General features: G+C 29.5%; 1 protein-coding gene across 4 annotated transcripts in view; it reads left to right on the forward strand.

Moving 5' to 3' along the window:
- Positions 1-2,140: 2,140 nt before the first annotated feature.
- Miro (mitochondrial Rho GTPase) overlaps positions 2,141-25,395 on the forward strand; it is a 76,555-nt gene continuing 53,300 nt past the window's right edge. For 3 of the 4 annotated variants that reach the window (XM_067264497.1, XM_067264495.1, XM_067264498.1), the window contains exon 1: positions 2,141-2,349. The gene's annotated coding sequence lies outside the window, so the exon portion shown is untranslated. Of the gene's footprint in view, positions 2,350-8,566; positions 8,607-25,395 lie in introns of all 4 variants that reach the window. The other variant, XM_067264496.1, reaches the window with a different exon arrangement.

Raw genomic sequence — 25,395 nt, forward strand, 5'->3', positions numbered from 1 at the left:
TGGATACTCTGTACATATTCGTAATTATTACACGGCGGTATAATACACGACGGTTATTTTACTGTAATTTAATGAAGAAAAGGCATGATGAAATTGACAGGTAATTTTGAGGTGCAAAGCTACCAGCATGTTGTACCATTCATGCAAATTTTGCGTTTGTTGCGTGTAGCCTTAAACTGTAGCAATTTCATGTTTTTTTTTCTTTTTTTTTGTATATGATATTTTATACCAGAAGATCTAAAAATTTTTTGGGAAATGTTTAATTTTAAAAAATTTAAGACGTTCGTGGATGAAAAAAGGTCAACCAAATGTTGCAAATGTCAAAACGCTGATAGTACAGAAGAAGGCGACGATCTGCGTTTGTTTGACGTCATCACGATGGAGCTGCTTCTAACCAACATTACTGTCACGAAAAAACTCTGCTGTGAACAACTGGATCATTTATACATCGAGATCAAAGAACTTCGTTCCAAAACTTGGCAGATACCGCCACGACAGCGCGCCAGTATATGGAGTAAAAATAACCTTTGAAAAACTGACTAGTCTTGACTGGGAGGTTCTGCCTCATCCTCCTTATATCCCAGATTTTGAGCCAATTGACTACTATCTATTTTGCATCCTGCAGGACCGTATTGTTAGGTTCTGGATAGGTCCGAACCCTCATGAAATTCACGTTAAAATATTTTTTTGTTTTTTTTAAGAACGGGGTTTTTTAAAAGAAAAAAACACAATCATTCTGTGCTCACGTAATTGAAAGTTTGAGCAAAAGTGGTTAGATGTGTAAATATAAAATATATTTATATTTACAAGAATTGGTTAGATGTGGTTGATATTGATGGTGATTATCTACAAGATTGAACTGTAATAGTTGGTGAGTTAATTGTCAATAAAGTTTTTTCTTCAAAATATCTAAATTTCACTTTTGTAATCTAATAATTTCTACTTGTTCTATAACTTTACAGTTGGAATTAACTGTGATATAAGCCGAGATAATTTTACTTTGTGGGGAAGTACTCGATCTTTAGAGTATTCCCCGTGCAGGGACAAAACAAAAAAAAACTTCAAAAAAAATAACTCACACACTCCATGACTCCAATGGAAGGAACTTAAAGTTTACTTTAGTCCTTCCAATCACTACTCTGTCCCTTTGCTATAACAGACACTAAAACAAAGGAAACAACACACAAAAAAAACAATCTCGCGACTCTATAGTCTATACGTCCTCTCCTCTTTCTTTCTTCCGAAAAGTCCCGCTTCTTCCGTTGAGCATGCGCGATCTCCCTCTCTTCCTCCTGGATCCGGTTTTTCGGTTGTCATCGAGAATGCATATCTCTTCTTTACCCTGTTCTTTGCCCACCCAAGGAGTTGGTTACGCAATAGAACACGTGATCTTCACTCCACTCCACATATCTCTACTCCTTCCATTAACTTTTATAACAACAGAAAACTTTTACACTATGAGGGCCCATCTCTCCTTTACTCCGTGAACCACCCAAGGGTCTGGTTACGAGCCGGTTACGCAACAGAACACGTGGTCTTCAGACCAAGCCTTTTTTTTTTTTTAGTGTTTTTTTTTAACTCTTTCCACCCTGTGGGCACTAAGATGGCTTTTTTTTTTAGCAAGCCCATTATGGGTTCGGTCAGGCCCACAAAGGGGCGGCCGGATGATGAGGGACGGGGCCCGAACGGACCATCCCCCGAAAAATTCCCGGGGATTTTTCGATCCGTCAGGATTCGACCTCGGGTCTCCCAGAGCCACCTTGACGAGCCGTCAATGTGGTAGGAGAAATTCACTGATAACCAATGAATAGTTCAGGCTCGATAATTTAAAAACGCGAGTATTGTTAACATGAATCTAACACTTCTTTCCGAGCTGTTACCCCGAATCGCTTTTTCAGAGACATCCTGAATAATGCCGTGCATTCAATCTAAGCCAAACAATTTTCCGGACATAAAAACATCAACAAATTATTTAATATATTAATTTTTAAAATAATTGACAATGTAATAATAATAATAATTCAAAAACACATTCCTTTAGAAAATTAAAAAAATATTTTTAAAAAAATATACATTCACAAAGAAAACGAAAATTGAATTTTTATATGGCGGGAATAGTGCGCATGCGTAGAAACAGACGTTGGCGTGAACCAAGATGGTTATGGTTAGGTCGGCTGTGATCAATTTTTCGGTTCCGAAATGAAATAGGAACGTTTCTAAAATGAATATTTGACGTATGATGCATTTAGTTGGATTCTGGTTTAGAAAGGATTACGAACAAGTGATTTTGTGTAGATAGATTGGACAAATAACGTTCGTGTCAGTTGATAAATTTTTGTAACTTGTTAGGTAAGACCTTACTTAAAATATATATTATTTCTTAAAATATAAACTATTGATATTAAGATCGATATGTTTATAAACTCGGTTATATAGATTTCGATTTAAAAATAGAAAATATATTTAATTTTAAGCGAGGAATCACATGTACTACACTGTAGAAGAAAATCTTACATTTTATATTTTAATTTTATTGAGTTTTTATAAGTTTTCCTGTCTTAGAATACAAGAAAAAAGCAAATGTGTTTTAATCTGAGCGTAGAATTCATTTTTAAACACTTATAATGCACATTTAATTCTTTAAATCAATTTTTGGGTAGTAAAATTTTATGTTTTTAGCTATTTTATTATCTTCCAACTTTATTATATTCTCTCTTTTGATTATATACAATCAGTTATTCTTCCTGTTTAGAATTGAATTAAATTGTGATGTATTGTTTTTGCAATGGAAATACTGTAATAATTTTAAACGTGGTTTCCTTCGGTTTTGATCGTGTCGGATTTTCTTTGGCTGGTTTTTATGAATTACCGTATTTTACAGACTATAAGACGCACTTTTTTCTTTGAAAAATTGCCTCCAAAATTCAGGTGCGTCTTATAGGTATTTTTCTTAATACTGAGTGAATAATTTTAGTATTATCACAGTATGGAGTGAAGATGAATGTATACCTTTTTTTTTTATATAAATTCTGTCAAAAATACATCATCTTTAACAAAATTTGCAGGAAAGTCTCAAGTTGCATTCCAAATACAATTGGTTAGAACATTAATTAAGGAAGGTGATCCAAAAGCAAATTTTTGATACTTTATATGTACAGATTCAAGTTGATATCTATTCAGATTTGATTAACATAAAATATATAAATTACAACTTATAAGATAATTCTACTCTAATTCTAATCATTTCAATTTTATTAGTTTCTACATTGAAGAAAACAAAGATCTACCAACAGAGAGAAAAGCAGATCTTTTTTGGACTTTTCTTTCTAAAAAAGAGAACAGAAATATGTCACTAGTAATGCGTGAAGTATTGTGCACTAAACCTATTTAGTGTCAATTTCTCTTTTCTGTCCTCACAAAGTACAAACTGGTCTTAATTTCTTTTATAAGGTTATAGTAATCTTTGCTCTCTTTTCTTCTCAGATTAATTAACCCCAAATACCCTTGTTTTTAAAGATTTTTATGACTCAGATACACTTTTGACACTTATTTTAAACTGCAGGTACTTAAACACAAGCATGTGTGTCTTTCATTTTTTGTTTTGGAGTATGAATGCATATGAGAAGATGATAAAGAAAAGATGAATATTCTTTTCTCTTTTCCATTCTTGTGAATTATGAACCAGCTTTTAGAGCTCTTTTCTAAATGACTACATATAATTCTAAGTGTCAAGAAAATGAACATATATCTGAAATGTAGTAGTTAGTCCTGGAAAAGGCATCATAATGTTATATTATCCCATTGTCTCCTGTAGCAGAAAGCCTAAACATAGTTTCTTGATGTCACTAACGATAGTCAATCAATTATCCAATTTATTGAAGTGTCAGAAACATTGTTGAGAATGTGCTGTGATTTTGATTATGTTGGTATTTTTTAAAACAATTCACAGCATGGAAGTATAGTTTTTTATTGTAAATTTTTATATGCATTTTTTAAAACAATTCTCTTTATTGTTGGGTATTATTTGCCACGCCATATCATAAATGCAATGTTTCTGACATGACATCAGATTGCACATGCTACTGCATATAAAAGAACTGTTTGATAATCAAAAAGCAATATATTAAGCATTTCATATTCTAATATTGTAGTATGTAACCTATATAATACTGTATATAGGTATTATATAGTATTTTAGTTGTACTTTTAAAAAATTACTTAGAAATTTTATCTTAATGTAGCACATTATAATTTTTCCCATTTACAGGAAATAGGCTTTTTTTCATTTTTAAGCAAGACATCTTGATTTTGAGAATTGGGTCACTGAAGTTAAGCGGGTTAAGAGATGTAAAGTCACTAAAAAGAAAAACCTAATAGCCAGCAGAGAAGTTGAGAAGTGCTAATGTTTTCACCCATATTGAACATGCATCATCAGGTAAACTAATACCCTAGCTGCTGAAACAATGAGGGATTGCTGTACATGTGTAGAGAGGAGTGGTGATGTAAGAAGAAAGAAAAGAGAGAAGGAATGATAGTAAGATTTATAGTTCAAAGAAAGACTTCCATGCTTCGGAGAAGATGCTATAACATGTCTATTAAACATCCACCTCAAGGAATATCAGACTTCTGTCACAAAAACATTGGCCAACACAGCATTGCTATCATTGCCTCTGACCCATGTGGACTTTGACCATGTATGTCTCTTACATAGCTCTTCCTGGCAACCATTTCTCAAACATCTTGAATAGGTGGAAATTTATAAGACTACCTGCAATAATACCGCTATTAATTTTCCTGATGTTGACTCCTTCCCCACAGCATGGAAGTCTTTCTTAGAACTATAAATCTTACTATTCTTCCCCCTCCCCTTTCTCTCTTCTTACATCACCTCCTCTTCAAACATGTATGGCAATCCCCCGTTGTTTCAGCAGTTGGGGTATTTGCCTGATGATGCCAGTTCATTGCATGCAAAAATGTTAGCACTTCTCTGCTGGATATTAGGTTTACTTTTAGTAACTTTAGTTTAAGTATACCCAGTTTTTGAGTGGTAGTATTTTATAAGAGATGTAACTTTTCAAAAGTTTTCAGAATAGTTTTAGATAACTATACAAATTTTTCTGCCATTTAATGAATTATCATCATCAGGTGGATAGTGTACTATTCAACAAATAAATCACATATTTGAATTGTTCCTATTAACCCACTACAGAAATAAATATGTTCCTGTACAGTACAGTACAATCCTATACAAATTGTTTTTATATATATTAGATATAACAGTTGCTTAAAATAATAAAGAATTCATATAATTTTATGAAAAGTGAAATACTTTTATTTCACAAAATTAATTATTTTTAAATAAAATAATAAATAATTAATTTTGAGTGGTGTGACACTGATTGAAATCATCTGGCGATGATTTCAATCAGTGTCACACCACTCAAATGGAGAAAACAAATGATTACACGCTGTTCTTGTAATGAAAACGTCGCCATTTTAAGTATCAAAAACAGTCCTCACTCTTGCCGCTGCCACTAGAGTTCTGTGTGCCATACAGTGTTGCCATTTCTGTCACACATTCACAACAAGTGCATGCATATTTTAAAACAAATTGCATGTTTCTATCTGTTTTCAGTTCTGAGAAAAAAAATCGGAGGTGTTATAACTTGAATGCACCACATAGTACTATACCAATGTTTCTCAACGGGGCGATATTGCCCCATGTGGCAATTTTTCCATGTTGGGGGCGATTAGTAACAATTTATATTTTGGGGGCAAAAAAACGATTTTTTGGGCGACATAGTAAAACATTATGTTAAGAATAATTAGATATTTTATTCATTATATTGTACGATAATTAAAAAAATAACATTATACTAGTCACTAGTCTCTTCAATGCAATATGAATTTGAGGGCCGAGGCTAATGCCCAAAAAAATTTTTTTTGAAGTGAAGGGGGCAATACTATGTAATGGTTTTATTGAAGGGGCGACAATTTGTTAGAGATTGAGAAACACTGTACTATACAATATCTGATGATTTCATTCAAAAAGCAAGTATATATAAAAAAGTAAATGTAAGTAGATTTTTTTGTCAGAAAATGTAAAAATTATGAATCAGATTAAATGATAATTAAAAAACACTTGAAGTATGGAAAAACATTTTGCACACAATAAGATGTATATAAATTTAAACTTTATCAGATCATTTTGAGAATAGTTTTATTTTTGTAATATCTTCAAGAATATAAAATAGAAACCTTTCAGGAAAAAGTTGTTACTGGCAACAAATGGGAGGCTTTATTAATATAAATATCAAAAAAACAAATGTAGAACAACGCAAGAGCTCTGCAGGAAAGAAAACATCAACAGGTATTTTTGCTGGGAGGAAAAACACATTTGCATTATTTTTTATCATAAAGAGCTATTATTGATCAATTTCTTGAAAACAGAGATGATTTTTACACAAACTTTACAAAATTTTAAGAAAACTTTTTTCATTCAATAGGAAAACAAATGATATTAAAAGAGAGTTAGAGAATGATTCTTTTGCATGATGCAATAATTCACAAATTTTATAATAAATATAATGCAAAATTTAAATGTTTTAAAATAAATTTAATCCTAATTTTTATGTAGTTTCTACATTTCTAAGTCTACTAAAATATTCTCAGAGATGAATTTTTATTACAAGAATAAATAGAAAAAGAAGTGAAAAAAACTCAAACAAGTGTTAAAACATGTTATGAGAAGTTAATGAGATTAGTTACTGGATGGGAATTTTCTGTTTTCACTAAAAAATATATTTAACTTTTTGCATTTTTGTTGATCTGTTATTTAATCTTAAGTATTTAAATAATTTTGTAGTATTTTAGAGCAGGGATTCTCAACCTTTTCTTACCCATGGACCCCTTTTCCTCTTAATTTTTTTTGTGGACCCCATAGACATTGCACAGAAAAAAAATTGTATATTTTTTTGTTACATTGTTTCAAATTGGAAAAATATCTTAATACTGAAGTTTTGAATTTCAGAAAAAGTAACTACTGTATTTATGAACTAGCACTTTTAATACCTCTTACCTTGTCAAGATAGAGTTTTGCACAGAACTGAAGGTTAGGGTTAAAATAAACTGATTACCTTTATACTGGAGGGAGGTTATAAAGTTTATAGCCTCCCTCCCTAATCTTCAAGATCTGGAACAAACTGACGCAAAACATTCAGAAATGTCATTGTCAAGTGACATGATGCTGATGGTATAAGATTTTCCTAACAAACTCCAGCTTTATAATCTCTCTTTGACCTTTGTCAGTGAGATATATATGTCATATACGTATCCAATATTTTAAATAATTTATATTTTAACCCCTATGCGAGAAATGAGTAATAAAGAAATTGACAATATAATTATATACTGTAGAAATTTAATTCGCAGTAAAACAATTGCTCTGAAGTAGAATTACCCTATAGACCATTAAAATATCACTGTAAACCCATAATTTGATTTCTGTGGACCCCCACTACGTGGACCCTGGTTGAGAACTACTGATTTAGAGATATAATTTGTGAATGATCATTATAAATATCAATGTACCATATAAAATCTTATAATAATATTGTTTAGGGTGTTAGCTGGACCTATGAAAATTAGTTCCAAAATTTAATTATTCAAAATTATAGAATACTTTAAGTTCAAAATTTGAACCTTTGATAAGAGTAAGTTTTAAGACAATTAATTGTTTTTGAATTCAGTTTAACTTAGATTAATGTAATTTTATGGAGTTATTTATATCATTTATTATGATATAAATTTTGATTTACTATTAGTGAAGTTAGCATAAAATTGGAAAATATAACTGAAATGAATTAATTAATGATTACTTAAAAGTTATGTTATAGAAAAATATTTTCAATGACATTTATCAATATTTTAGAGGGAAAAGAATATCTTTTGTTTTAAAAAATTACATACACAGAACCTTTTATGGTGTGATAACGCATAAATATCGACAAACAAATGTTTTTGACCCCTTCTGGGTTCTGCATCAGGTTCCAAACAGGTTTTGTAAATCCTTTCAAACCTAAGATCAAACTGATATTTAAACAACGTGCAAATCGAACTGATATTTAACAGAAATCGAACATCCATCTAGAAACGGTTCGGAACCTGATGCAGAGCCCAGAAGGGATTTGAAAATGTTTGTTTGTTGATATTTATGCATTATCACACTGTAAAAGGTTCTGTGTACGTAATTTTTTGAAGTAATTCTGGTGTGGTGAGTAGTGAGTTATCTTTTGTTTTAATCAGATTAATCTGTTTAATCTGAAAATATAAAAATAAAGATTAAATGTTATTATGGATCATAGATAAAACTATAGGTCTATCTGTCTAAACTTATTATAATGATAAAATTAATTTTAAAACATAACAATAACATTTTTACTATAAATTTAAAATACTGAATATCATTCTAATAACAATTCATTCTATAGAATAATGAAAATCATTATAATAAAATCCAAAATCAACTCTAATTTTTTAAAATATACTGACTGATTTTTTTTTATAGTAGTTCTCAAAGCATGAAGTGAGCGAGGCTTTCTGTGGAGGTATGAATAAATTAGGTTATGACTAAAATCTACTTATTAAGCAATTAAAATTTGATTTCTTATCTAAAAGAAATCAAATTTTAATTGCTTAATAGTGTTATTTTGCTTTTATTTGAAATATAATTGTATACTATCAAAAACATTAAGAAAATTTTAGTTTTATTAAAATAACATAATCTTAAGAAAACTGTAGATCAAGTATGTTTTACAAAAAATGTAGAGGTACAAGAATATTTTACAAGAAAGGAGATGTCTCTTTAAAATGTTTGACAACCCTTCTTTAATACAAATTATATAAATTATTTACCGCTATTATTTGGAATTATGCTACCTGATTGATGAAAGCATAATAAAACTAGTAATATGACTGAAGGATTCTAGTTAAAGCTGTAAATTAAGTTTTAATCATTTGATGATTTCATAGCTATAAATATTTAAATTATTTCAAACTACTCTGTTATAATTAAGACATATATTTTAATTTTTTGGTATTTTTTAGAATATATTTTATCATTATGGCTTTAGTTATAATGTATTGGATTTTAGTAGCATTGTTTATCATTATAGTTATGCAATAATATTAGAATTTAAATTCATACTCAGAATCGTGTAACTATTGCAAATGAATTTTACATTAAATTAAATTTTTTTTTTTTTTTTTAGACTTTAAAGAATTAAAAGCTAGTGTCTTTTTTTCTTCAGTAACATATCACACAAGGAACAGTTGATTAACGTATTTTTTATTAAAGGAAATGCATTTTGGGTCTTAATGACCCCTCTTCAGTCCTTAGACTTTACAAAGGAGATAGATATGGGTTACATTATATAGAATAATACTTACAATATTTTAACACAAATTTTTTTAAAAATAAAAAAATAAAAAAAAATTTTGTTAAAATGTTATATGTATTATTTTATATAATGTAACCCATATCTATCTCCTTTGTAAAGTCTAAGGACTGAAGAGGGGTCATTAAGACCCAAAATGCATTTCCTTTAATAAAAAAAATATATATGTATATATAAATCAGCTGTTCCTCGTGTGATGTGTTACTGAAAAAAGAAAGCCACTAGCTTTTAATTATTTAAAGTCTACAAGAAACGAGTAACGGAAACCTAATTAAATTTTTTTTAAACACTAAATAATTTGTAATTTTTGAAAGTTATACTATTAATTGCTTATGTTAGACCTTTCTTTTTTTGAAGTTTAAAACAATAAACATTTTGTATGGATTATTCAATGTTTGGTTTAACCATTGTAAATATGTAAAATAAAAAAATTATTAAATTATTTTTCTTAAATATTCAAAATAAAAATTTAGTTAAATGTGATAAATATTATCATATGATAAATATTTATATATTTACGATAATTACAAATCAAAAATAAAATTTATACAGGAAAAATTTTTGATTTGATTATTTCTTCTTAAAATGGTTTGTTTTGAATTGACAGTTATATCTATTTTTAATGTTTATATAAAATTAAACATTAATTTTGCAAGATATAATATGAAAATATTACCTCAGATTTATACATGTATAAATTGTGTTATATAGATGATATTCTATAATTAACTTGTGAAATTTTATGAAAATTATATAACAATGTTAAACAGAAAAATAAATGTGTAACATTGAATTTGTAAATCAAAACTCAAAACTCAGTTTGCTGTTACCATGAGAAGAAAGTCTGCATGTAATGATTGTATTTGTTAAACAATTTGAGTTTAAACATCTATTGTTTCTTCTATGCATATACTTCTGATGAGAGAGTACTTGGTAAATTGATGTAAATATTTTTAGAATCTAATAAACCATGAAATAGTAGAATCAAATTTTTACTTTTAATACAAATTTTAAAATTTATCTGAATATAATATAATAGATATAAAAATAATTTATACTGAGGTAAAAACTAGTGAAGAAGTGTTTAGTGTCCAGGAATTACAAAGATGCGTTGCGAAACTTAAAGTGAAATCAGCACCAGGTATAGATAATATTCCTAATAAATTAATTAAAAGTTTACCAGTATCTATACTTAGTTATCTTGCAAGACAATATAATGGCTTTTATTCAAGAGTAGTAGTTCCAGTTGACTGGAACAAAGTAATATTCTTCATGTTATACAAGAAAGGGGAAAGGTTAATACCTGGCAATTACCGTCCCATTGCATTATTACCGACGTTTCGTAAGCTGTTTACATCAGTGCTGCTTTCCAGGTTTATTGCATGGATTGATAGAGAAAATCTTAGGAATCCCACGCAGTTTGCCTTTGTCAAAAAAGGTGGGACTCAGTTAGCTCTATTTGTGTTAATGGCCATTGTACAAATTCAGCTGTATAAGAAGAGACAGAAAGTTTTCGCCTTATTCCTAGATATAGAGAAGGCATATGATGCAGTAAATATTAAAAACCTTCAAAATAAAATGCGATACTATCAAGCGGAGACTTTAATGGTAGAAATGATAGGATTGTTATTTGGAAGCTATGAAGCGACTATTAGACAAGATGACATGCAGTGGGCGCCGTTTAGGATAGATCGTGGGCTGTTACAGGGTGACCCATGGTCCCCCCACCTCTTTAATTTTTATACTTTTGATTTAAATAACAGTTTTGAAAGGGAAGAGGATGGATTCTTGATTGAAGAAAATATAGTTCACTCCATTGTCTATGCAGATGATATTGTGATAATCGCCCCCACTGCTGCTGCTCTACGGAGGAAAATTCAGCAAACAATGTTATATTTTAATAAATTAAAATTGAATATTAATCCGAAGAAATCGGCTATCATGGTGTTTAGAAATGGTTCTAAGCTTTCAAAGAGGAACATGTCATTTTATATTAATAAAGAGGAATTAAAAATAGTCAATGAAATAAAGTTTTTAGGGGTAATCTTAACCCCTATGTTGTCCTTTGAAAAACAAGTCAAGATGTCACTGGTCAAGGCAAATAAGTTAATAGGAAGTATAGGAATGTTATTTTCAAAAATTAAATTAAAAAACACCCAAACGCAATTTAAATTGTTTAATTCAATAATTGTAAATGCAACAAGCTATGCAGCCCCAATTTGGTGTTTGCCAAAATATCAGAAGTTAGAGGCGATTCAAAATAAGTTCATACGGAGAGTGTTTTTACTGGACTATAAAATCCCTGGAAGTATACTAAGATTAGAGTTGAATAGATTCAGAATGACGTCAATGTTGGTTAAGAGATGTGTAAAATTTTTAATGAAGGTGAGAGACAGTGGGCAGCTGTTATTTAGTCTTTTGAACCAATTATATAGGAAATCATTACGAACAGAATCGAGAAAGAACTGGGTAAGTCACCTGACTAGAGTAATTAATAATTTTGGATTTTCGATGGGCCCGTTTATACACCTTCCGGAGATTAGTGAAGATTTATGTAAACAGCTTACTAGAAATGTAATGGAGAATTCATTGATACTTGATGTGGAGGATATCCGGACACGAAAGATGCCGAATTCATATAATATAATACTGGACTACCCTAATATTAAAAATTACATGTTGTTTAATCTCCCCTTTGGTGTTAAGAGGTTCTTCGTCCAGCTTTGCCTTAATAATGATGTAATAACGATTGAAAACAAGATTTATATCTATTCTAAAATTGAATGTCCGAGGTGTTTAGAAAACTTCTCTAAATTTCATCTGGTCTGTGGATGCGAAAAAGCAATAGTCCTAAGACAAAGTTTCGATTTAAATATTTTAAATGAGTGCTCCTCGGAAAAAGAAATGTATATGTTTTTTCATGTGGCTAAGTTAAAATCTATTTATAACTTGTATAATTTTGTTAAAAAATTTGTAACTATATAACTGTTTATTTAATGAATGTTGATCATAACTCCCCTTGTAACAGGCCAAGGCCTATTACAAATAAAGATGAATTGAATTGATATAAAAATAATTCAAAAATTTTTGACAAAAATTTCTTTTGTTTACTAAACATAATATTTCAGCTAAGACAACTTTGACCCATAATAAATTTTAATTAAGCACACTTTGATATTTAATTATTAGATGATTGTTATTGCTAATTTTACAAGTACATAAGAAAGAAATTGTGAAAGAATATATTTAAATATATTGATTTTCAAATTAACTGAATACTGTTAACTTCACAGGTAAATTGTTTGATATTTATCAGTAAATCACACTTTCGAGAACCTCTTACCGGTGTTAGACACAAAACGAAAGATCGTCGTAAACGTTTTCGAACTTGGTAGTTCTTCTTCAGACGGTAAAAAACGGGTAACGCAAATCGAACAATGGAACGAATTAATTTTTAAACCGAAATCGAATGCTTCACGATGCAGCTGGTTGAACAGACATGCGCATTCGGTGTGAGTGGAAGGGCGATTAAAGGTCCATGTCGATGAGGGCCTGCCAGGCGGTGCATGACCTTTAATCGCCCTTCCACTCGCACCGAATGCGCATGTCTGTTCAACCAGCTGCATCGTGAAGCATTCGATTTCGGTTTAAAAATTAATTCGTTCCATTGTTCGATTTGCGTTACCCGTTTTTTACCGTCTGAAGAAGAACTACCAAGTTCGAAAACGTTTACGACGATCTTTCGTTTTGTGTCTAACACCGGTAAGAGGTTCTCAAAAGTGTGATTTACATCCCCGGTGTTCCTTGAGTCTATGTAGAAACTTATTTATCAGTAGTAGATAAAAAAAATTTGTAGTTACTATTGCTAAATCACTTCAAAAAATAAATTTATTCGGAAGTTGTATAGATTACTCCCTATGGAATTTTGGGACTTTGAGTATACATCTGTGTTCAGGGGACCGAGACGAGTTCAATGATACCCTACTTTTGGACCGGAAACCAAAAATAAGAAAGTTATCATATTTACGATTTCTTGCCTTTCAATTTTACGCCATTTTAGAGTTTTCCACTAAATGGCACTGCTTGTAGTTCAGTATAGTTTCCTTTTTTTTTTTTTCTTTTGTTCAAGACCTACCATGAATCAATAACTAGTGATATTAAACACTGGGCAGCCTGCTGGCGGCTCCCCTCCGGGAGGAATCCGTTGAGAGCATGAACAGTCGAATGCCACCTAGTGGAAAACTAACTCTAAAATGGCGTAGAATGCATTGTGAAAGGCAAGAAATCGTAAATATGATAACTTTCTTATTTTTGGTTTCCAGTCCAGAAGTAAGGTATCGTTGAACTCGTCTCGGTCCCCCGAGCTCAGATATATACTCAAAGTCCTGAAATTCCATAGGGAGTAATCTATACAACAGCCATTTATTCTTCTTTAACTTATTAGAAGTTATTAAAGATTAACTTCTTTATTATTATCAAATTAGAAATGTTTGTCAATGATAAACATTCTACTGCTGTGCTTTCTGCTGGTAAGAATATTCTTCTTTACAACATTGATATAGTTATATAGATTTAATTACAGATCCATAAAATCTAATTTAGAAAAACAATACTTTAAAAAATTGTGTATAATTTGTTGATTTTGTAATTCTTTCTTAATATGGAAAATGACTTATTTTTATTATAAACCTTAACAGTTTCTTCTGTCTTTAGTTTTTCCCATATCCTATATGCAGTCTTGGACAACTTTCTATAATAAAGGACCATATGACATTATTTTAATGTGAAATTGAGTTGAAACACCAAAAATATCAAATTTTATTTAAATTCTATATTAAATTTGATTATACAGGTACTCCTTACTTTACGACCGAGTTCCGTTCCGATGACTATGTCATTAAGCGAATTGGTCGATAAGCGAGGAGCTTGTGCCGGGAATATAGGATTGTTGTAAAATTATACAAATTATGCAACAAACTTCAAATTTATTCATAAAAAGACTATTATAGTATGCTATTAGCCTATTATAGTACTATAAGACAATTATAGTATGCTTAGTGCGCATGTCATTATTTGCCACTGATTGACACTCAAGCTGAGAAAGGGGATTCTCCGAATTGCAAGTCTAAACTCGATTGGTCGTAAGTGCGAGTGGTCGTTAAGCAGATAGGTCATAAAGTGAGGAGTACCTGTATATAATTTTAATATATTTTTAAAAAATTTTAAAAAATTGTTTTATTTGTTATGTTTTTTTATCATTGGGGAAGGAGATGGGTCTAGATTTACTAGATCCACTATAACTCCATCTTGAATTTTAGTAAATAATAATAAACACAGTTTATATAATATGTATCTAGTACATGAATGGCAAACTCAAATAGACTTGTAAAAAATAAAAAAAGGCAGCATAATATAATATTGTGTGCCATATGTTTTTTTTTTGACAAGACTGTCTTGTCTTGTTTATAAAATCATACTGCCGGCTTGTGTGTAGCTTAGAGATATGAAGGAGTACATGTCAGAGTTGTTTTTTGACACAGAGTATTAGGTGCCCAAATTATTTGTGCAAAAAAATCCAGACTTGTAGGTAGTCACGGGACCAAGAACCAAGTCAAAATAAAATACAAAATGGCAACCCTCTCCTACAAACAGTCAAAACAGGCACCTCACCCCACTGAATTCAGGTGGGGAGAGTACCACCCTCAGTCATTCTAAGTGAACTCTGACCTTAGGACTGAACACACAGTATTTTCTTTGTTAAATAAAATTTCTAACCTAATTTTGTAAATTTGGGAGTGCTTCAAATATGATGTTAAAACAGTTTTATGTCATTACAAGTGGGTTTTTTAACATTACCTAGTATAGTAAAATCATGGGACTGATAAAAATTTGACATGTAGGGCAGAGGGTGCCACCGCTTGACCTTCACCTTCTGACCTCACTTTGCTCCCAAACTCCAATGAGGAGAGATAGCTTTTTATTTCACATTAGTTAACCTTTTGAGTTGATAGCCATGCCGATCTTGGATTTGTATTATATCTTGACACTATTGTAAATATCGTGTAGCTGATCCAAATTAAGTAAATTATCAGTTTCTCAATAATTTTTACCGGCAGAACAAAAGATGCAGAACATGTGGTTGATGTCAACAGACAAGGTATTGTTTGCAACCCAGTATTGTTTGTGCAAAATAAAAAAAATTTTGGACAATTCAATAGCCACGATTATTTTTTCAAAAATGGGAAATTTTTGTTAGGCATTGACAAAAATTCAACCCGGGCTGACGCGATGGAAAGAAATTTCTACATTGGATAGGTTAATTTCACCGAAAATGCATTGTGGATGATCTCGTGGTTGTTTTTGGTGAAGTTTGAATGATCGCACTCAAAACCCACAATACCAAAGAAGATTGGAGAATGAGAATGAGATCCACTGTGCGCGTCAAAGTGATCTCGCTTAGCAGTGAGTCTCTGAGACATAGTCTTGTCCCAAATATGGCTTTGTTGTTTTACTTGTTAAAGATAAGGTAGAGCTTAAATTTTAAAATATACTAAAGATGATATGTAAATTTAACACAGGGTCTTATCTTGAGAAATGCATATCAATTTAATGTAATTTAGGCAGTTGTATGTTATACCATAGACAAAAACATGATTTGTATAAGATCCCAATTATATGATGACCCAAGTGAGTTTTGCAATCTGAAGTTATAATTAGAAATAAAGATTCTTACTAAATGTGACTATTTCAAATTGAAAGTTTGTTTTAATAATAATCAAATATAATTTATTGAAAAAAAATATATTGAAATATAGAATGTAGGATGGAGTAGGCCTCCAAAATTTATTGTGTCTAGAATGTTGAGACTCTTAGTCAACCACTGAATTTACAAATATTAGTATCAAGTAATACAAAACCTAATGATGATGAAAATGTATGTGTGTTAATGTGTTACATTTATTTTATATTATTATTGTTTAGAAAAGGTTCATATAAAAATCACTAAACTGAAATAACAGACTTCAATCCTGACTACCAGAGTGGAACTGGTTTCTTTAATGTTTTAGTCATCTGGCTATCGATGGAAAACCTATAATGTACATGTCTGACATGGCACATTAAAAAATACTAGTAATAATAAAAATCATATGTCTTTTTGTTCAATGAGATTTTGTAAAACATCAAATTAAACCCAAATCCATAAAAAAGTACTGTTTACTCAAAAACAAAGATTTCCAATAGCCTTCATCTATCATCATCAGGTTATGACATAATGTTCAATGAAGTCATGTTTTATTTTCAAACATTATATTTAAACATCAATGTTTGAAAGTTAAGTATTGATGTTTAAGTGATTGTGAAGTGCTGTCTGATTGGTAGTTGCTGTAGTTCATAATTTATCCAGTTTTTGTGAAGGTTTACACACAAGTAAAGTTACCATACATCTGGGTTTGGCCCTGACAGTCCTAGAATCATGGCAACGTCTGGGATTGTGTTTAGAAATGAAAATAATCTGCGATTTTTTTTTAAGTGGGAAAGAAACAAATAAATAATAATATTTTTAGTTGCCATAATACTGTTGTTGCTCAATGTTTGTCACAAGGATTCAATATAGTAATGAAAGTAACTAATATATTTTTTATTACAAATATTTTATAACTTTTATGACACAGACATTCCATAAATTTTAACAGTTGGGAGTTGGGTGGCCTTATCCTCTTATTAAAACATTCACATGCTACTCTTCAATGGGTTATAAATTATGGATTTTCAAGCTGTTGATATCATTTCAGCATCATCTCTGCTATCTATACACTTTCTATTGTGTGATTTTTCTTATATATTTCTTAAGCCTCCAGGGATCTAAGCTTTTTGGTATCAAAGTTTTCTTGAATAATTTTGCATTCTTCCAGTTTACTGACATGTTGGATTTGTTTGCGTATTGTGTGAGCATTGTCACTACTTTGTTGCTTGAGATGTCATACTTATGGCAATCCTCTGAGATAAGGTCTGTTAGTAGAATGATAAATTGTGTTTTTTTTTTTTTAATGTACATTATAATGTATCTACATGCTGTATTTTTTCTGCCAGCCTTCAAAAAGAATTAGTACTAAAGGACAACATCATTCATTGCCATTAGGTCTATATACACCCAATAATCTGGCATCCTTCTATGTAAGGAATGACTGGATTAGGAAGATTCTAGTATATCAAATTATTCCTTTAACTTTTAAGAGAGTAATATTTTCAACTATAAAAATTGACTATTTTAGTTTTCTCATTAAAAAATTACTTGTTCAACAAACAAGTTGAATATTTCTTGATAGTTTTGTGTAATAACAGTAACAAGATATTCAAAATAATTGTTTATGATAGTTTTAAAAGCCTTTTTGACCTGACTGCATTGTAGGTTAAGTTTTTTTTCCCTACAAGTTTGCTATATATGAATATATTTAAATATAGTTGATTTCTGAACAAATATTCATAGAATTAATTTAACCATTTTTAATATTTCATAACTGATTTCAGACAAACAGTTCTAATTAGTAAAAGTATTTTAAAAACTACAGATGATGTTATAAATTTAATTTGATTCAATTTACTCAATAAATTTTTCATTTTAACTAAACTTTTAGTGGACAATCCTTGCCATTAGACAGTGCTAAATTTCAGATAATCTTGAGCTGTGGCATGAGATTTCATATCAATTTATTATTTAATGGAAAAAATGATTCTACCAAAAAATAAATTCAACAGTTTTCTGTTGAATTGTGTAGCATTTTTTCCTTTGTTTCCAATGAACTTCACAAATATACACAGAATGTGCTCTGTGTGGTAGCTGTGATAAAGTTCATGACTTCTGATAAGTGCATCTTTCAAAAAAAAAATGTTTTAGATGAATGTTTGTTTGTTTATTATGTAGAATCATAATATGCAATAAAAAAAATTGAGATTTCCATTTAAGAAAACAAAGTTGATCCCATTTTCACCAGTTGTAGTACTATGATGAAACTGACAGCTCTATCTTGTGGCTCCCTTAAAATCTAATACTTTTGACCTAATGATAATTTTTGTAGGATGCATATTTTTTGAGTTATTCTAGTGGATTCATTAAAATGGACCATACTGTGTATGTAAATTATTTTTGATCATGTGTCATTCTATATATTTGAGGATTAATAAAAGCAAAATTAGTTTAAGAAATGTATTTATATATATTCAAAATTTAAACAATTTTTTTTAATATCTGCTAACTATATTTATTGTGTTTGATTTAAAGGTTAGGTAGTTTAAAAGTCATTTAAGTCAATGACCATTATCAGAAAAGAGAAAGAAAGCATTAGAGTTTTTTATTTATTTATTTATAAGCTGTGGATAATATATATTATTCTAAGAATTTGTATAATTATAACTTAAAACTGCTGGGCTCTTTTTTGTCTTGTAGATTAATAACTTTCTAAAAGTAAATTAGTATAGTAAATTTCTAACAATTGTTTATTATTAATGTGCCATATAAAATTTATTCCTTATTGATGTTCTGTTCTCATAATTTGTATTGTCTACAAATTAAATATTGTTATTCTGTAATAATATAATGTAATCTCAGTTAATATTTTGATTCAGTTATTGTAAAAATTGAAAGACTTATTTTATTTAATGATATTTTTTTATTCAAATTGTGTAATTTATTTTAAATTATATTAAATCTTTCATTTGAAGTTCAACCTATTTATATCCATTTTAAACTTTCTATTTATAAATAACATTTAAACAAATGTTTTGGCTGAATAATTATATATGAAGTTAATACTATATTTAAATGAAATTTTAAAATATGCTTTTTTTTATCATTGATTTAACAATTGTTTGACATTTTATAATTGAATATGGAACATTTTTAAAATTCATAATGAATATTGCAAATATGAATTCTTTTATATATATATACAATACAGTTTTAGTTATATTTGCTATAAAATAAAGCTACTGTCTTAACATACTAACATACCAGTATTTTGTCAGTCTGCAACAGGAATTGTGTGTTCATATAGCTAATCAAATATTGGTTATTTGGCTGTTTTATGACATCACTTATAGTTTATGAATTTTTAGAAGAATGCTTTGTTTATCTGTTAGAAGTGTCCATTAATTACATGTACAGTTTAAAGAGCTCATAAAAAGTACACATTGTATGTGATGAGGAGAAGGTTGAGTTTGTTTAGTGGTATTAATGGCATATGAATTTGTTCTTATAACCCTACTTATAGTCATGCGATTAAACTATCAGTAAAATGAACATTTTAAATAATTTCTTCAATGTCAGAAGGTCAATAAACTATTGTATTTATAATTAAAAAGGTAGAGAGTTTGCCAAAAGTACATAATCATCTTTTTGTATACAACAGAGAAGGAGGGGGTCAAAAGTAGCTAAAAAGCTGTACATATAATTAATGGATGGCTCATTAGCAGATGACATTATCAATCGTTTCTTTGACCAAGGTGTTAAATGATTCTACAAATTGATTTTGCTAACACGCTAAATTGAGAAAACAAGAAAATGAAAATGCTGTAAGATATTATTTCAGTCAAACAAAAATTGATTGTGATGTCTCTCTATATTAAAACAATTGCTGTTTCTAATCTTTAGAACAGTGGTGCCTAATCTATGGTTCTCAGACCAAATCTGGATCAAGGCACACATTAATCTGGATCATAAACATATTTGACACATCATTTATAAATAATGTAGGTCTACTTTTTGTATGAAAGGAATAAACACGTAACGATGACTTAAGAGCAATTTTGCCTGCCAGTCAAAAAGTTTGGTCATCACTGTTCTAATCACAGGTTTGAATACTACTATAGTCATGAATGCCATATTTTAATATGAATTAAAACATTAGTGTGATTCTTAACATAGAAGAAAATAATTTAATTTGCTGTAAAAATAACTTCTACTTTTCATTTTAGTAATAATAAATTGTTGATGCATTTTTCTCATTTTCAAAAACAAATATTTAAATCTTTTTTAGAAGTTGAGTTATTTTTATTAATCTAGATAACAGTCTAGAATTTATTTACTAATTAACAGACTTTATCTGTTTTAATCAAAAACTTTATCAATTATCTGATAAATGAAACAAGATGGAAATAGCATTGTTGTTATAAAATTATCAGTAAAAATGTGAAATTGAAAACTGGGTTATTGAATGTTATTATCTAATTTTGATTGTTAATTATGTATTTTTTTTAAATAGCTACAAACATAATTTTTATTTAGGTTAGTTTCTCTTTCAGTGACGTAGAAGCAGTTAACTTTCACTAAATTCAGATAAAAATAAGTAATACAAATATTTCAATAATTTAAAATTGATATAATTTATCACTGTATCAAATTGTGAGTTGATCTCTATCCTTTGTATAATAATTGAGGATGAGTGACAAGTTTTAAAAATATTTATTAATAAAATTATGACTTTTTTTAAGCATTTTTTCTTTTTCAGAATCTTTTGCTGTTAGAAAATAAATTGATGAGATTTAATAAAATATTTCAAAATTATTTTAATATTTATTAAAATTGACTAAAATAAATTTAAGATGAACATTGCCAAGTGTCTGTGTATCTGAACCTTATAGAGTTTAAGAAACAACAAGAATTATCAGCACAGTTTCAAATACGTCCATAAAAAAATATATAATAATAATTTTTTAAATATTTATAACTATGCCATTTGATTTTTGATAATTCGCTGACTAAAAACTGAAAAAAATTGTAAAGGGATTCTTAATGGAATCAAGCAGTTTTTCCTATAACATTATTTTAGTTTCATAATTATTAAATGCATAAATATAGTACAAATATTGGTGTATTAACTTAATATTATAGGGCAAATTAAAGGATATTTTTCAACAGTGTTAATCTCAGACTGGCTTTTAACTTTCTGTAATTAATTATAGTATTAATTACAGAAAGCTTATTAACACTAAGTGTTATTATTATTTAATAATTTAGCAATTCTATACTAATAACTTTTAGTTCTTAATAAATAAATAAATAAATATATATATAAACATTTTCAAATTAAAAATTATAAGTTTTAGAAATTGATGTTTGAAAAATTTTATTATAGCATATATATTGACTTAAATAATAATAAAAATCTTCCAAATACTATTCAATAACAATTACAGGCATATTTCAGTCTAAGGCACTTTACAGGTTTTACTTCACTTATATGATGTGTTTCAGTTATATTCATGTTTATTATTTTACTTTGCTTTTAAGGTTCTTGGGGTGGTTTTATTTATTTATTTTTACTTTGGCATCAGTTTTTTAGGATTAGTGCTAAATGAATGATAACAAACATGTTTTTAGGCTTTTATACACACTGGCAAGTGAAAAAGGCTCATTTTGTTTTAAAGCGATAAAGCAATGTTAGCTGTACAACAGTAATGTATTGGGTTGTTCGGAAAATAATTTCATTTTTTCCATAGAAAAATAAACGCAGTATTCTTATAATAAATAAATATTTTATTGAATTATATATTGACCATTTTGGTCAAATACCTATTGTCATTGTTTCTGGTAGTAGCATGATTTCACATTCATAAAAGTTTTGATCGTTGTTTACAAAAAACTGATCCAAGTGATTTTTGACATTGTCATTTCAAGTAAATGTCTTACAGTTAAAAAAAATTTGTATAGACCGGAAGAAGTAATAATCTGAGTGTGCCTGATCTGGCGAATATGGTTGGTGTGATAACACATCCCATCTAAGCTATAACAGTTTCTGACGAGTTACCAAACTTGTGTGAAATTTGGCATTATCATGGTAAAACACTACACTTTGTTTGTTGATCAATTCTGGCCTTTTCTATTTGATGATATTACTCAATTTGTTTACTTGATGGCAGTACACTTTTGAATCAATTGTTAAATTGTCTGGTAAAAACTCAAAAAAAAAATTTCTTTAAAATCCAACCATAGAGAGCATCTCTCGTTAATAACATGTGGAACCCATATATCAAGCTTTGAGACGAAACCAATTTGTTTTAAGTAATAATAAACGGTTCAATTTAACAGATTTAATCTCTTAGTGATTTCACGTGTTGTTATACGGCAGATTGCTTCAATCAGTACCTTTATTTTGTTTTCATTGGCTTCAAATGGCCATCCAGAAAGTGGTGTATCTTCGATATTAAAATTGCCAGAATGCAATTTTGTAAACCAATTTTGGCACTGTCTTTCTCTCAACACATCTTCTCCAAACACGTACCACAATATTTTTCTTGTTTGAACAGCATTTTGATTTTTTAGTTATAAAAAAGCAAAATATACCGAAAATGATGCTTTCGATTTTCCATATTTGATGGGTCACCAAAAAAAAAAACAATTGTACAAAATCAAACAAAATTTTTTACAAATAAGCCTTAAAATGTCAGCTGTCAAAGTGTATAATGAAAATATGGTTTAAAATAAAATTGGCTGGTAAAAATACATCTAATTCCACTAGTAATAAAAAGATGAAATTACTTTCTGAACAACTCAATAGAACCCAACTTGCAAGGTATGGCTGTACAAGAAGTATAAATTTTATTCTCTTTCTGTTGTTTATTTATACATGTTTATCTGGTAGATAATCATGATAGACTACTCTATCTACATGTTAACTATCTGGTGGCTGATAAATTCATTTTTTACTCATTTATCTTTCTTTGTTAAAAGATTAACCAATATTAATTACCAAAGATTAACTTTTTGTAAATGTGTTTTAAGCATAAAACATGTTATTTTATGCCATCCTGTACAACAGGGATGGGCAACCTTTTTCTACGTAAGGGCCACATTTCAAAACTTTTGAACTGACTCAGACCGCATACAAGAGAAAAGAGAAAAAAAATGTCGGTAAATCATAATTATTTATTCATATATAATTATAAATTAGCATAGGTATACTTAAATTAGCTTTTGGCACAGATGTAAACGTAATATATTGGAAATATTTGGTTAAATATTAGTCACCGCTAGCTTTAAATTATATTCAATGTGTCTGTCAGCCGGTTTCTTGTTTTAATTTTTACTAAATTTATTGCGGAAAAACTATTCACATACATAAGTTGTAGAATCATTTGAATTTTTGCTGCATACTTTCTTAAGCTGGAAAATTGATATATTTATCCATATTTTATGCAACGCGGGTCGCAAAAAATATTACTGCGGGCCACATGCAGCTCAAGGGCCACGGGTTGCCCATCCCTGCTGTATATGATAATTCCAGAAAATTGCATTTTAAAGTTATCAATCTAGATATAAACATTAGGGTGTCCCTTATTTTTCGAATATTTTTTTTTTCTAATGCATAGGGCCTAGTTTTGTTTATTTTACCCTTAAATACTCACACAATAAATTTCAGCTCATTTTGATCACTAGAACCCGTGCCGACTTGCATCGAATCATTTCCATACATATGGTGCTAGAGAAGTGGCACGTATTCGCTTTGTTTGCCATTCCAACACAATTTGTCGGGCTGTTAACACGTATAGTTTTTTTCGAAGATGTCAGTGGAATTACGAAGCACTAAAAAACATATTTTCTTAGTTGGAGAGATAAACCACCAAATCACGGGTACAAAATTAAACATTCATGAAGTTAAACTAACTGTAAGTGAAAGCGTAAATCTTGTAATACGTGAGTGTATCATATTTTGGGAAAAAGCTAGAATACCTTTAAAATCTATACCTAACTGTGACAAGAAATTGGTGGATTTTATCACATATTGAGAGTCTCCATACCTGATAAATATCCACCAATTTCTTGTCACAGTTAGATATAGATTTTGAAGGTATTCTAGCTTTTTCCCAAAATATGATACACTCACGTATTACAAGATTTACGCTTTCACTTACAGTTAGTTTAACTTCACGAATGTTTAATTTTGCACCCGTGATTTGGTGGTTTATCTCTCCAACTAAGAAAATATGTTTTTTAATGCTTCGTAATTCCACTGACATCTTCGAAAAAAACCATACGTGTTAACAGCCCGACAAATTGTGTTAGAATGGCAAACAAAGCGAATACGTGCCACTTCTCTAGCACCATATGTATGGAAATGATTCGATGCAAGTCGGCACGGGTTCTAGTGATCAAAATGAGCTGAAATTTATTGTGGGAGTATTTAAGGGTAAAATAAACAAAACTAAGCCCTATGTTTTAGAAAAAAAAATATTCGAAAAATAAGGGACACACTAATAAATATGAATTTGGAAGAAGAAAAAATTTTCAAATGTTTCTCTACATTTTGGAATCTGTTTTTATTATTCTAAAAATCTTTTACATTTATGGTTTTTTTTCCTATCCTGAGGGCACTAAGAGAACCTTTTAATCAAACCTATCATGGCCCACAATGGGGCAGCTGGGTAATGATGGGATCTAACATATCTGAGACAAATTGCCCAAAACAAACTAGTGATGAAACAATACCAAAATTTCTCCTGATTCCAATTCTTTTGAATACTTTCTGAAGTTTATCTTCATTTAGAAAAATCAATGATTTACATTATGAGCATAGTACCTTTATTAATTAATAAACATCAAGCTTAAGAATGGAAAACAATCGGAAAATCCAGAATCAGTCTTTCGGAAAAAATGCGAAATTTTCCATTTATACATGGATACAGATGCTTTTATTGTGTACTACAAAATAAATTTGTAATATAATTTCAGATAAAGTTAATATTGCAACACTACCACTGAAGAAATTACAGCTAATTTCATTTTACTCAATGAACTATCCCATCATGTCACATAGGGTTGCTATCTTTGGAAACTGCTTTGTTGGCTGACACAACAACCAGAGGGATAAGAAGATGCACTTTTTTCACGTTTTTTGCAATGGGCATGATTTAACTCCATTGTATTTAATACTATATGAGGTTTAGC

Source organism: Centruroides vittatus, unplaced genomic scaffold, assembly GCF_030686945.1.
Source record: "Centruroides vittatus isolate TY-2023 unplaced genomic scaffold, ASM3068694v2 contig_19, whole genome shotgun sequence".
Lineage (NCBI taxonomy): Eukaryota > Metazoa > Arthropoda > Arachnida > Scorpiones > Buthidae > Centruroides > Centruroides vittatus.